This window comes from Topomyia yanbarensis, chromosome 3, assembly GCF_030247195.1.
Source record: "Topomyia yanbarensis strain Yona2022 chromosome 3, ASM3024719v1, whole genome shotgun sequence".
NCBI lineage: Eukaryota > Metazoa > Arthropoda > Insecta > Diptera > Culicidae > Topomyia > Topomyia yanbarensis.
The window spans coordinates 366,281,075-366,295,928 of record NC_080672.1 but is presented as its reverse complement, the minus strand read 5'-3'; the positions used below and the strand labels follow the sequence as shown (position 1 = coordinate 366,295,928).

At 37.7% G+C, this 14,854-nt stretch overlaps 1 protein-coding gene across 5 annotated transcripts in view; it reads left to right on the top strand.

The window, feature by feature from the left end:
* The first annotated feature begins 3,138 nt into the window (after positions 1–3,138).
* LOC131688459 (neurabin-1) overlaps positions 3,139–14,854 on the top strand; it is a 277,301-nt gene continuing 265,585 nt past the window's right edge. For all 5 annotated transcript variants that reach the window (XM_058972729.1, XM_058972732.1, XM_058972734.1 and 2 more), the window contains exon 1: positions 3,139–4,367. The gene's annotated coding sequence lies outside the window, so the exon portion shown is untranslated. The remainder of the gene's footprint in view (positions 4,368–14,854) is intronic.

The following is a 14,854-nucleotide window of genomic DNA, read 5'->3' as shown; positions in this document are numbered from 1 at the left end:
TCGAAAGTTGCATCCACGAGGCATTTCACGTGGATTAGTCATGCCTGTCTTGTAAGCAATAAAGACAATATTTACTAACTGGGCAAAACTTAAAATGCCCCGTGTGCGACTGACATATTTTAGACCCTCCTGTCATCAAGTCCTCGACACTTGACTAATGGACTCCTATTTCCAGTTGCTTCCTACGAAATGGGAGCAGGAACCCTGTGGCTCACACGGCTTCTGGGCAGATTCGTCTGTACACATCGAAACTTGATAATCGAAATCCAGCAAAACTTCGCCGAATTACCATCAGTTGTCAGTCTCACCAAATCCCCAGCCAATAAAAATCCGGCAAAATAGTGCCGGTCATCAGTGAAAAATAATTCAGTTGGTTGCACTATCGTTCCGTTGCGCAATGCAGCATACTGGGGAGTACGTCCGGCACTTCCAAGGCACCGTTCGCCATTGAGAATATTTTAAACCCTCTCAACAATTTTAACGATTGCACGGGTCGCATGATACTATGGAATTAGGGTTCCCTGTTTGGTGGGTTTTTATCACCAGAATAGGTGATCTGTACTGTAATCCCTAGTCGGTTGAAACAACCACTACCGACACTACACGGCTTATCTTGGCTGCTCGGAGAAAGAAGTCGACAGCTGCACACCATCTGCATTCAATCGATCACTGCACCACCAGCGAACGTTACACCAAATACAAATTACATATTTACGATATTATTTTCCATCTTGTTAATCACCTACAGGTTTTGGAACAGGGTAAACAGACATACGAATAACGAAGATTACTAGAGCTGAATAAACTATTGGCGCAAAAGTACAATGTAGGATACGATTATTTACACGCAAGATATTTAAAATGGTAACTAAAATGAGTATGGTCGCTAAAGCGATAATCATGTTTTCACATCACAGGGTTAGCATAAGGGTTTGTACATTGGGCCGCAGTCCCAAGGGTTGCAGGTTCGCATCCTGCCTTGGGGGGGAATTATTCACATAATTGCTTTCGCTTAACACACCAGTTTTCCACCTGTTTGCCCCGTCGGATACCAACAAGAAGTCATGAGTATGCTTAATAATGAAGTTATTATGTATGGAATGTATCAGTAGTATTCTCAATATGGTGAGTATTATATGAATAGTTTTCAAATAGTTCTATAGATTTCTCAAATGGTATTTATTTGTACGGGTAAGCAACCAATCAAATTGAAAATGGAAAATTACAATAACGGTTTGTCTGATAAAAGGAGACGAATACGACAGCCAGGCTCGATGGACTAAAAATAGAAAAGGGCTGTGTGCAACACACGACAACGGTGACATTTGAAATGCATAGGGGCCGTACACAAATGACGTAGCTTTTTTTCGACGATTTTTGACCCCTCCCTCCCCCCTCGTAGCATTTGGTCACAAAATTCTAACCTCCCCCTCGTAAATAACGTAGCATTTACCTACCCCCTCCCCCTCGTCCCATGCAAAGCGCCCGGGAGATGAAAAAAAATTACATATTTTTTTCAATTATTTTAAATACATGTCCTTTCAAAATGTTTGACGACTTTTATCAACATTTTCATTATAACAGCAAATTGCGTGCAAAATAAGCCCATTTCATGACAAATATAGTGTTGATAGTTTTGTTTTGAATTTTATATGTCAAGGGGGCATGAAGACAAGTTCTCTCAGTTCACAATCGAGCAGCTGCAAATTATTCTAAGAACCATTCATTCATCTAAATTACTAAATTGGTTGAATTCAAAGTGAAAATTTAATTCAGCTTCCAAACTAAGTCTACAGGTTAGCAACATTAGCTAACTAATGTAGCAAGTTAAATCCGCTTACAAAATCTTTTCGTATTTTTGCAAACGTGTAATTCCGCGAATCGTAAAATTTACCTTATGAAAAATCGCATCAAAAGTAACTTGTTTGAATTTAAATTCATTTCTCTAGGGAATGGAGGATCATTAAATTGTTTTCTCTGAACAATGGGTTTTAAACTTAATGCTACGTCGCACAACTTCTGACCCTACCCTCCCCCTCGTCACACTTCGTCACAAATTTGGTATACCCTCCCTACTCCCCAAAATGCTACGTCATTTATGCATGGCCCCAGATGATTTTATATATAATTTTTAATCATTGTACTCGTAAAGTCCGACAGTTAATGGTTTAGGTGTCCGATTTCATTCTATATCGTTATATGGGCGATGAACTCTTTAACGCCAGTGCACTAAGCAAATTTTTATGAAAGTGCATTTTTGCGTTGGACAAAACAAACGCAACTTTTCGTTTTTTCTCGATTTTTTGTCAACTGTACTAAAACAAGAGGAAAAGCTCGCGTTTAACAACAACCGAATTGTTATTCTACCATCACGACGGTAATATTTACTTAAAATTCCTTGAAAAATGCAAATAGTTAGTATTTGTGACCGTAAGATACTAAAATTGGTGTCGCCAGCCTAGGATTTATAAGCTTGGATTTATATTCAGCAGACATTACCGATTACTGCTGATGAAAAGTTGTCAAAATATTTGTTTGTGTCAAATAGGGGTGGAACACCGAGTATATCACGACTGTGCTCCGATTTTATTCCACCAGAAATTCTCGATAAACATATGATTACGGCCTAAAAGCCAACTGTCAAAATCCACTTTGAATGGAAATTCCAGACATACCCTTACTAGTCGAACACAGTTCACAACAGTTTATGAAAGAGAAAAATTTTCTCTTTCGCTTACTATCAACATCTGTGATTGGCGTGTAACGGTTTGTCTGGGATTTCCATTCAAAGTAGATTTGTACAGTTGGCTTTTAGGCCGTAATGATATGTTTGTCGAGAATTGTTTTGGGCGGTCTGCTTTTGTTCAAAAGTCTAGCGCGACAGCGTGCTAAAAACGGACCAGAACCCTTTTTTGGGTACGTATTTGATCGAAATAGGTAAAATTTGATTGAAGTGTAAAACATGCTTCATCGCACCACCACTACTATACGCTCAACTTGTACGCCATAAAAAGAGAGAGAATGACGCTGGACTGGCTGGATGTAGGTTGATTGTGTGCGTGTGATTGATGCAAGCTATCCTTCTGCTATGCTGACAGCTACTAGTCGACGGACTTTCTCGCAGTCGTTTTTGAGCTGTTTCTGCGGAATGGTGATGAAGGCGATCGGCGTCGCGCGATTGACAAGGTTGATTATAAAGTGAATGAATTAAACTGAAAATAAGCAAACGTCGGGGCTTCCATCAGTGATTGGAAAGTTCTCCCTCTGGTCAGGTTGTTACGTTTCTCAACGATTTGCAGATGGTTTGAATGTTCACTCAGCATTGATTGAAAAAGAGTCCCCTCAAGTGTTTTTTGGGCTTTTGCGCAAGAAGTGATACATGAGGAAAACTAACGGTTAAAATCGTACGAAAGTGTAAAAAGTGAATTAAGGGGCGTAGCGTTCCAACGCAGGATACTATTAAGTGCATTAAATGTCGGATTTTTTGTTTTCTGCAAAATAATTTGCTAGAAGAAGGAGTGTCTCGCCTGGAGAAAAAATCCTAGTTGGCAAAGCCAGAACACACACATTCGAAGATTTGCAGCTGCCATCGAAATCGCACCTCTCCGGCCGCAATAGTCGTCGGTGTACTTGGTCGGGTCGCTAAAGGAAAAGGTGAAGGGCCTTCTACGATACGAAATTTGATTCGCTCTCGATGGTGGCTTTGCAGATTATTTTTCTCTTCGGAGGTTGTGTGCGTACACCGCGTATACGTGCTTATAGCGAACATTCATAAAACCGTACTCTTGCATCCGAATGTAAACAACAACAATCCTAGGCGAAGCAGTATGCGTGTATGCTGAAAGTTTACGAGGTTTACTGGTGTTTTGGTTGGCAGACCCTAACGCAACAAAAAAAAAGAACCGAGTGCAGTGCAGTTTTACTTCTTGCTAGCCCTGTGGTGAGTTTTGTGAACTCACGAGAAAATTGAAAGTGAATCAATCGCCGTATCGTTGGCGGCCAGTGGCATAGTAGCATTGCATACACTAAATTAGCCAGAAGCCGAAACGCGATAGGCAATAGTAGTTCGTCTGCCACATCCGAGAGTCAAATTTCATTGAATAGTTCGGAAGTGGTAGTGATATAACCAACCGTGCTCAAGTTTTGTGAAGCTGTGCGCACACAAATAAGATAAAGAATTGTGCAAAAGAAGTCCAATTGTAAAATAATTGAATTTGTGAGATAGAAAAAAAAAAGTCATCAACCCTACGGATAGCTATTTCGGTGTGTCGAATTTTAATTCAAGGGAAAATTGGATATTTTGATATCACTGCTGCTGGAGGAACGATCATCAGAAATTAACGAAGCTTCGCCAGACAGCTCTTCCGGTAAGTGTGCGATGGTATTTGTCTTTTGAGCGTGTATTTGTAATCATGCTCAGGATTCTGTATTGATTTTCTTTTTGAGGGGATCTCGCGGTGCGGTAAAATTTAAAGTACCCCGTGTGTCCTTTTAATTTTTGTGCGATTTTTGTTTGTGTTAAATAGAATATACTTGCACGATTAAAATCGCAATTTTACTGCAATTCCTACAATTGTTACAACTTCGAATTTCTAAATAATGATTTTGTAATGCTTTTCGGTTAAGTTTTGTTGCTATTTTTCGGTTAAACATTTTATTGTATAAACAAGAAAAATTAAAAAAAGACTTTTGTCAAAGTACGGCATTGAGTAAATTTCCCAACTAGAGACTGGAAGATCATAGATTCGACTCTTGTTCGGGGGCTCTTTTCGCAAATTTTGTTTTACTCCTATTTCGTTGAAAGTAGCAGCAAGGGGCGACGGGTATTAGCTAGTTATTTATAATCACAATAGCCAGTGGAATTTCAGTTTGAACCAATATTAATAATCCTTTTGTAAAGAAACCAAACAAACAAGCTCCAAAAAACAATATTTTATTAAAAATCGTCTCCATTCCCGAAAAAAAAAATTTGTTTTCGCTTTCAGTTACTGAAGACTGCTATAAACTAACAAGTTAATAAATTCCATAATTTTTAGATTTGCGATTCGTAAGATATCGTGGGCACCGTACGGGGAAGGATAAAGGATAAGGTAGACGGGAAGTGTTGATGATCCACCTACTTAACAAAAGGACGACGATTTATTAGATTCTTCCTTAAGTGTCGCGAAGTTGGAGGTTTAGGAGGGTATAAGGTCTAGGATTCGTTCCAAGCAAGCGATGCAACCTGTAAAGCATAGTTTATTAGGTAGTGGTTTAGTTAGTCTTCGAGTACACAATCATTTGAAAAACAAAAGATCTTGTTTAGTTTTTGGTTCCTTTTAAACTCTGGGTAGCCAGCTACCGAGAGTATACTGTTTTTTAAACAAAAACAATTTGAATTCCACACAGGTGACCGTGGGATTATTGCCTAGAAAAGCTTATCTTATCTGCGTAATTGGCCGGATCACTTTTTTTGCAACAGTTTTTAGACAGGTTTTCTTATTTCTTCTCTGAGATATATTAATTGGGTTGAGAACTACCGAGTGATAACACGTTATACAAAGAGTTATGATAACGCGAGATGTTATAATCAAGGAAAGTATTTTCTATTTTTCGCATGGAATTGTTTGTAAAATACACATATACGAGCGATAATAACGAACCTTAAAGAGAAATACAAAGGATTGTTAACCTGATGCACCAGGATTGATACCAATAACGGAGCTTGGAATTAGATTCATAGAAAGAGCGCGGCAAATTTTCAGTGCGTATTGACCCGTGATCATCGATACTAGTCAGATTAAAGTCTTATTGGGGCTAATTTCCGATCAACTACTCATTATTACGGTAGTGTTTTCTCGACTAGGGACCATTCATAAATTACGTAATGCGAAAATTGCCCAAAATTGTCTCCCCTTCCCCCATGTACCAAATTGTCACAAATTTCGCTATCCCCCCTCCCCTATTACGTAACAAATTTTTCGATTTTTTTTGTTCAGTAAAAACATGTTACGCATACTCCTCTCCCCCATATGTCACAACTTGTTGTACCCCCCCCCCCCCTTAAGTGCGTTGCGTAATTTATGAAGGGTCCTCTAGATCTGCTCGCGCCCTCTTGTTCTGCTCTATCAGCAAATGTCGTCGTCGGACCAAATGTCATCAATATACTTAGACTCGCGTGGAGGCATGAGATGGGAGACTTGTGAGAACTATGTTATCTCACTGTTTGATGACCCTGCCAGTCGGTTATGGGGTGAGAACAACTAAAACGTTATCCTCAAACCCACTTACTACGTCTTCAATTTCATATCACTAAAATTTATGCCTGATGATTTACTATGATGTCACCCAGTTTCAGGTTCAAGTTATGGAAAACACATTGTAATTTTAATTTAAATCTGGAAAGGTACTCGCGTACCATGTCGTTCCCCAACGTTTAAGCACTCAATTCCGCCTTTAAATTTAACGTTATCAATATTGGTTTCGTGGTTTCGTAACTGCATGAGCATGACTTTCGAAAGCTCCACATTCAATATCATGTTCCGCTAACAGAAGGTCGAATACAATAATATTTAAAATCAATAGATAGCGTATTTAACCGAAGTTTGCTTCCCTTTTGTTGCGAAGCTTCACTAATCTCACAATAAACGGACAAACGATCATCGAAAAAATAAAACCAACAATGTATACTCACGTCAGATCCTGGCGACTGTTATTTGTCGATTGCTTAACTTTATTATAGCACCATAGGTTCCGACAGCATGAAGTAACAAGTTACTTTACGCTTGTCCGGACATGCCGTAGACTTAGGTGATTCGCATTTCTAATGCTAAAAGATCTTGACTCCTACGGTAGCAGACAAAAAGTTAAGTCGCCGGTGAGCTCTAAGCTTGCATATATGATCCTTCCACGCTTTTCTAAACTTTCTCCCTTCAACTCCTTGCTCTCCCTTGAGTACTATGGCTCTTAATATTGAAAAAATATACTTCACCTTCCAGTCCCTTGCTAATTAAATGCCGTAACAACTGTTGACAAATTGACTCAATAGGTCGTTAACAAAAAATGGTTAACAAAAAATGGTAAAAATACCCACCACTAGTTTTTCCGTTATGTATTCGTCCTAATAAAGACAGTTTGCAGATAACTATGGTGATACAAGACTAGAATCTTTTGAAACGATTCAAACCTTGCCGACGATTTGTTTCTACTGCGTACATACATATGAACATTCCCCTTTCGCAGCTCATACTGAATGAGTACGCTTTGCATCAAGGCGTTCTCATTTCTTAACTTTTCGGTACAGATGGAAGGCCATCCTTTTGTGCGAAAAATGCAAATATTTTCATCATTCGTTTTGGTGTAGCTTTCGCTTAGTGGCAGAGTTGCCACATTCACTGAATTTCTTGGAAGGATATGCAAAAACCTTCGGGTTTGTAGATTAATTTGAAAAATATTTTCTTATACAATTAATAAAAGGAACTTCCTAATAAATTCTTTTTCCATTATATATTCATCCTAAGGACGGTTTGCATATAACTATGACACAAATCCATCTACAATTAACAGCGCCAACGGGAAATAAGCACCACTGATTCTTTACAAGTATTTTATTAGACCTGAAAAGGACTGTTGGCAACATTAGAGACGCGTGAATTTACTTATCTTCTTCGGGCAGCTTTCTTGACAGGTTTGGCGGCCTTCTTTAGCTTTGGGGTCTTCGGGTTGTTTGCTGCAGCCTTCGATGTTTTGGTGGCATTTTAGTGGCCGTTGCTACCGCCTTTTCAGAGACTGCGTTTCTTAGCCTTTGGCTTTTTGGCCTTCTCGCCGCCACCACCTCCACCAACGTTTTTCGTCTTCTCTCCGGTGGTAGCCGATTTGATTGGTCGTCCGATGTAGCTTCTGACGACCTGGCACGCACGTCCGTTATGCACTGCGTCTTACACACGTCTGGCTTTGAGAAAAGCTGCGACACCCCTATATATAGGTTTTATCATTAATGTTGATTCTCATTTAAAGTAGTTTTTGAACTATTTAAACAAATTTTATATAGCAAACAACCTATCGGTAGCAAGCGTTGAACGTTTTCCATCCGATTAATGAAACTACTATCGCTTTCTCGCTCGTTCTTGTGCGATCATGAGCCTTTCCTTTCCGTCCGGCTTCTAATGGCATAACGAAAACTAATATGCCGGCTTTCCCCACCAACTACTCTCGTCAAGCAACCCAATACGAATAATCATAGGAACAAACATGTAGTGGACCTATATTTAAAACTTTTCATTATTTTATTGTTCGGTTGATGCACCATATTGACGGCTCTGTGCGGGATGGGCTAAAAATTTTTACTTTTCCGAGTTGTTTTCAAGAGATTTTTCAAAACACTATTTTTTCGTTGATAATGAATGTCCTACATATTCCAAAATTTAATACAACATTGGTACAAATATTTTCGAAAAAATGCCGAAAAATGATTAAATCCATTAAGTACACCAAAAGATATAAGCGTTCAAAATCTTACATCATTTTTCTTCCGAAATTTTGAAAAGGGGCCCCTATATTGAAAGGTAAGTCGTTAGTCACAATAAAATTAATCTGTTCAGTCACAGCTGTCGATTGATGCATCATGTATTTTCTTTGATGTGGTATGTGCACTCGTGTGCGCAGCCGCAAGCCGCTGAACGGTGGTTGATGGAATAGGGGGTCCGAATAGCCCCGTACGCTCATTTCGCACAATAGTGGTGACCGTCTTGAATATGCCCGTGTTTTCACCCAATCAAAAATCATTCCACACAACAGGAGCCCCAAACTTTCCAAAATACTTACCTATTATTTTTTTCTGTTGTATTAGTTTCTTTAATCACTTTAATAATTTCTTTAATTTTTCCATTATAATGATTTTTGTTTTGTGGATGGCAACAAAATGAAACACGTATATTTTTTCCAACAAAAATGCAGATTGAGATTCATCTGTCAAAATTAATGTTCCGGAATGGTGCTTCCATCAATATGTATGACAGTCAGAAAGTCTTACGATTTTCTGAGATATTGAAGGGGTCTGAATTACCCACACGGTCGTAATAGCCCCGGACTCTCCTACGGTTACCAAAAATAGTGATCCGGTCAACCACGCGGATAACATGAGCTTCGCTACATGGATGGCTGCTTGGAGTTAAATTTTGTTAAACTCTCGGTAGCCGGCTACCCAGAGTTTAATGAAGCATCTCAAAACCTTAACTATATTTTTTCTTTTTCAAGTAGTCATGTACTCGAAGACTAGCTAAATAAAAAGGTAATAAACTGTGCTTTACAGGTCGCATAGCTTGCTTGGAGCGAATCCTATATCTTATACCCTTCTGAACCTCCAACTCCGCGATACCTATGGAAGAATTTAATGATTTGTTGTCCTTCTGTTAAGTAGGTGAACAGGGCCGCAGAGAGAAAATACGGGCCCGGGGGTCCAACGTACGGGCCCCTACCACTATGTATTGCCTGCGCATAAAAAAGTTAATGTTTGAAATCCATTGGAGTTCACTGATACTATGTATAGTACACTGAAATTTTATATTTATATACTAGTTTTTAGCTCTAGTTGTTTGTAGTGCCAATGAAGGAACAAAAAGTAGAGTTTTTATACTTTGGGAGTTTTTTAATTCCGCTTCGACAGTTTTGGTGACTTTGAGAAGCGCCATTTTGGTCAATAGTATTTATAAAAGTAAGGAAATGGAAAGATTGAAAATGTAGTAATTACAAAAAATGAAAGTAGCTAAACGACGACCAACGGCAAAAGATAAAAAACCAATAGGAAAACTAAATATTAAAAGAATGTTCAAAAGAGCTAAAAACAACAAAATCAACCAAATAAACAAATTAATGTCAATGTCAATCAAAAAATGTTAAATCGAGAAAAACCAAAATAAAACCTATAAAAAATAGATAAAAGAAAACAGGAAACAAGAAAAACATATTGCGAAGATTAAAGAAGTCGAACATTATTGCACAACTGGTGAAAATAATGAAAAATCGATAAGAAGGTAAGAAAAATTTCAAGAATCAATGAAAATGAAAAAAAAACTACTAAAAAGAATACAAACATTAATATAAAAATTAATAAAGCTGAAAAACTCGATAAATCAAGAATAATAAAATTTATTTAACAAAAAAAAACAAGTAATAGTTAAAGCAATAGAAAAAGTAAATAAAACGTTAAGAATGCATAAAATTAGAGGAGTATATATAAAAGACAAGAATAAAATAACCATAGAGAAATTTAAAAAAATGGACGATCCGTAAAATTTATAAAAATTGGAATGATGAAAAGACGAAAAAGTAAAGAAAATTGGAAGTATTGATCAAAAACGGAGCAAACAGACAAAATGGAAAACAAAAAATAGTAGAAAAAGCCAACATGGTATACTATAAAATAAAAAAATTGAAAAAGTAACACGAAGAAAATGAATAAAATGGATTAAATTATTTAAAGAACTGAAAGAACACTAGAAATGAAATTTGAAACGAATTCAAACAACGAACTAAACGTAAAGTGAAGAACAAGTGCGCATAGTGTCAAAAAAGATAAATCAAATGTTTTTTAGGAAAATAAAAAAAAATCAATGTAAACGTATAGGAAAATGGTCAACAGAAAAAGTACTTTCAAAATAGGTTAAATGGAAACAATGAAGAAATAACAATAACGAATTAAATCTTAAGAAAAAGGTATAAACAATAAATAAATTATATTAAATGAACAATGGGAAAAAATAAAACTACGGAAAACGAAAAGCTAAAAACTAGAAATAAGGAAGAAAATAGGAGAAAGGTAAAAAATTAAACAATAAGACAAATTGGAATTGAATTTCAATAAGTGAAATTGCTTTTGGAAATGCAAAAAAAAAAGAAAAAAGGGAAATAGAAAAAGGCTATTATAAGAATAAATGTAGTAAATAGACAAATTCTAAAAATTAGATGGAATGACAAAGGAAACAAACAAAGAGCAGGGTAATAAAATATGAAACAATAAGAAAAATAAAATAAAGAAAGCAGAATATTCTCGAAAATTTGCGAATAAAATGAAATAACAGAGAGAGAACTATAAATTAAAGTAAGTGATAATGCTAGCAATAGAAAAAAAGCAAAAGTAAGGCATGTAAAAAGATGGAAAAAATAAAAGTACGGAAATAGATAAAAAAGGCAGAATCTTAAAATTGTAGAAATACAAATATAATCCACACCTTGAAAAAATAGATCAATGAAATTTTAACAAAATTAAAAAAAATCCATGTATGAATAAAAAATGGAAAAAATGAGAAACTTGGATTAAATTTCAAATAAGGGTTGTGGTTGAATTTTATGCTATGCTGGTTTCGAAAACATTCACAATCCTATAAAAACATGAATTATTCTCTTCTTTTTGTTGGTATGTCAGCACACCTGTTATAATGAAAATATTGATAAAAGGCCGTATTTGAAAGAATTGTAAAACGTATTTTCTCCCATCCCTGGCCTCTTTGCGAGGGGGAATTGGTAGTCGAAAATCGCAGAAAAAAGCTTCGTCATTTGAGTACGATCCCTTGACAAAAACGTATCGCTATCATCTCGTATCTAAAATGATTTTCTATGGATTTTGTAACAATGAACGGCGTACCAAATATATAAAATTTTAATTTTTGAATTATTTCCGAAATATTTTTGGTTTATCAAGAGTTTTTGATTACTTATTTGGCCAATTGAGCTCTCAATTAGAGGTAGGGTTACCGCCTCTAATGGTGCTTTGACCAGCAGAGTTTTACTGAGCAGGGGATAGACTTCAAGAGACACATGGGTATGCGTTGAAATCAATTAGAATTTCGAATTGAAGTGATCACTCGACAGAATTTTGGAGCGCTTCCATTGCTTTTTATTGTATAAATCGCTTAAAAACAAATAAATATGCATTGTTTTAATTCTTAAGTAGCTCGTTGCACTAAGAGGAAAAATATCTTATTTTCTTCACATTCAGCGTAGAGTGTATTGTTTTGGTCAGCACTCTGTGCCGTTCACATTTAGTTGTATGTTTTTGCATTTGTTAACAGTTTTGTTGATTTAGTTGGGTGTAGTACTTCGCTTCCTCAGATATTCACAAAGAATCTAAAAGCACCAGCCACTCTCGCTGTGAAGGATAATCCGAGCGAGCTTCGCTCTGCTCCTCAGTAAACAAACATGGGGTGTGAAATCACACTCCAGTTTCTTTCGAGAATCTTTGTGAGGAACATTGATCCATTTAAGCCAAGGTTCAATGGGACAAAGTAAACCCAAATGGCACTTTTAAAATAATATTTGTCAACGCCAAGAGGGGCCCTCCTTAAAAATTAGGGCCTGCAACCCGATTATGATGTTTACGAGGACTGGGTGCTGGACGATTCCTGGTAGAGAAAAGGGCAACTCAAAATTGCAAAGTGGATTCTTCCGGGCGAATTCGAATTTACCTGAACGAAGATACGGAATTCGCCCCCAAAAACCGGTGTGGCAACCCTAAGCAGGATTTCAATAATAACTTTCGATACTAATCCAGCGCTTTCGAAGATTGGAAATTCGATAGATCAAAAAAATCGTTTTCATATTGGCAAAATTTGAAGACAACCTCATGACTTCTAATCAAACCATTTAAATTTAAATTTAAACCATTACAAGTCTGATCATATTTTTGTTTCGATTATGTGCATTTTAACCTTAAGGTCATTCGCTTCATTCTGGTTAGGAATTTTCCTATAAAAAATCTCTATTCCTGTGTGCGGGGTTAGGATTCGAACCCAGGTGAGCTGCGTACATGACATTCAATGTACAAATTTCGCTATGCCCGCTCGAGTCTGATCTTGTTTCGATGCGAGAATTAGGTTGGTTAGTTGATACCAAATGTGCAGTAGTTTAGAATTTTCGCTATTCTAGTTACCTCATACACAAGATATTGAATTTTTAATTGCATTCTCAAATAATTTTTTATCGAAAAAGTATTTGTCAAATTTTAGTTTCTGGTAAAAATCCGGCCCCCTTCAGAACTTCGGGCTCGGGGGGAAATACCCCGGTCCCCCCCCCCTCTCGGCGGCACTGTAGGTGAAGCATCAACACTTCCCGTCTACCTTGTCATTTAACTTTTCATTTATTGTGGTCAAATATTCTGGTGAAACATAAAGTTTATTTGGTTGATAAAAAAAATCTAGATAACCGTAAGATGTTCAACAACAACAAAAACAAGGCCACCGATTGTGGAACAACCACAATGATGTGGAAGCTATGACAATTGAAGTCGCAGCAGATAATGTAGACCGGAAAACAAATGAAGAAAGTAGAACAGGAAGCTGTGTAGAGTTACACATCCATGTTTCCAAATGTACTAACAGTTATCACCACGAACGATATGCTAAAGCTAGCTAGCAATACTAGCTCACCTTAACATTGTCGGATCAATTTAAAGAAAAACATTATTCTCTTGGAAACAGGTACCAGTTCTACCCTTGAACTTCGGTTAGTGTCATCCTAGAATCGATGCCCGCTGACTATAATGCGAAGCAAGTGTAAGTCCGTCAGACAAACAAATTATATAAATATAACATGTAACACGAATAAGAAGTGTAAAGTACCTACTTCGTTCCACCTCTGCTACTTTGTTCGTGCAACTTGCTCCATTTCTCAACCGTAAAGTAGAAAATTGTAAACAACAAACCCACCAATGATCGGGGGCGTATTTTCTTTCGACACATAAAACAGTACTTTTGACTGCCGGAAGCGGCGTAAGCGCTTGTTGTTCAATATTCTAATAGCTTTGTTTTTAAAAGAAGAGAGTGAAAGTTACTCATTCATCGATTGCAGCCCGTTGAATAATGTAGCGTAACGATTTCACCGCACATGCATGCAGAACTTAGAGCTTGACCAGAGTGCCTGAACTTCCGAGTAACCGGAGTCATTGAATTGAGCTCAAAAGGAGGCACTTGATTCCTAAGTAGCAGCACTTTCTCGTCACCCACCAGAGCACAGTCACTCAAAAACGGTTCACACTTTGTGCGTTTCGGCCTTGTCTCGCAGTAAAGATCTCACTTACGGGGTCAGTAACGGACCGCTTATCTTAGCGGCGAAATTTACAACCTTGTAACAAGTTTTTCGTAAAAAAAAATACATCAGCGCGCAGGAAAAAAAAACCCAACCATGCACCAATAATCCCCTCAAGGCTGTGGTGGATTACTTGTGCAATCCACTATTCATCATTACCTGGTCTGGTCGAACCGACAGGGGCTCACACTGCAACAGCATCAGACGTCTGCGGATCACGATGTACGTTGGCCGCCATTACCAGCGCCATCGCCACCGCCACCGCGGTTTGAATGAATGGTGATGCGAACCGAAAACTTAATTAACAACCATTGCACACACCGCTTCTTTTATGACCGCAGTTGCAGGAGGGCCACTTTCAACGCGCTACCACCGAGACGAAAAACTAGAGGAATACGTTGAATGCAATTCTTCGTCACTTGATTCACTCGGCGCGCCGACAGCAGCGGTGAAACCGGTTGCATCCAGAGCGGCGGTAGCAAATTACCATGCTGTAATGTAGGATGCTCCACTGACTGTAATGTGGGCACGCATCCTCAAAGGTCAAAAACACGGTGTAACCGGTGGGAGGGCTTAAATTGAAGATGCGTGAAAGAGTGGAGCTTAGACGGCGTGGTACGCAAATGTTGAACCATTTTAATTGATCATTCCCGATAGACTATCATGTTTTTGCGGTGAATATTTGAGATTTCATTGGTTCTCAGTTCTTGAAGCCGCGGCAGCAACTGGTCATGTTATAGGGTAATAGAATAGATCATAGAAATGGCTAAAAAAATACCGCATTACGAGAATGTTC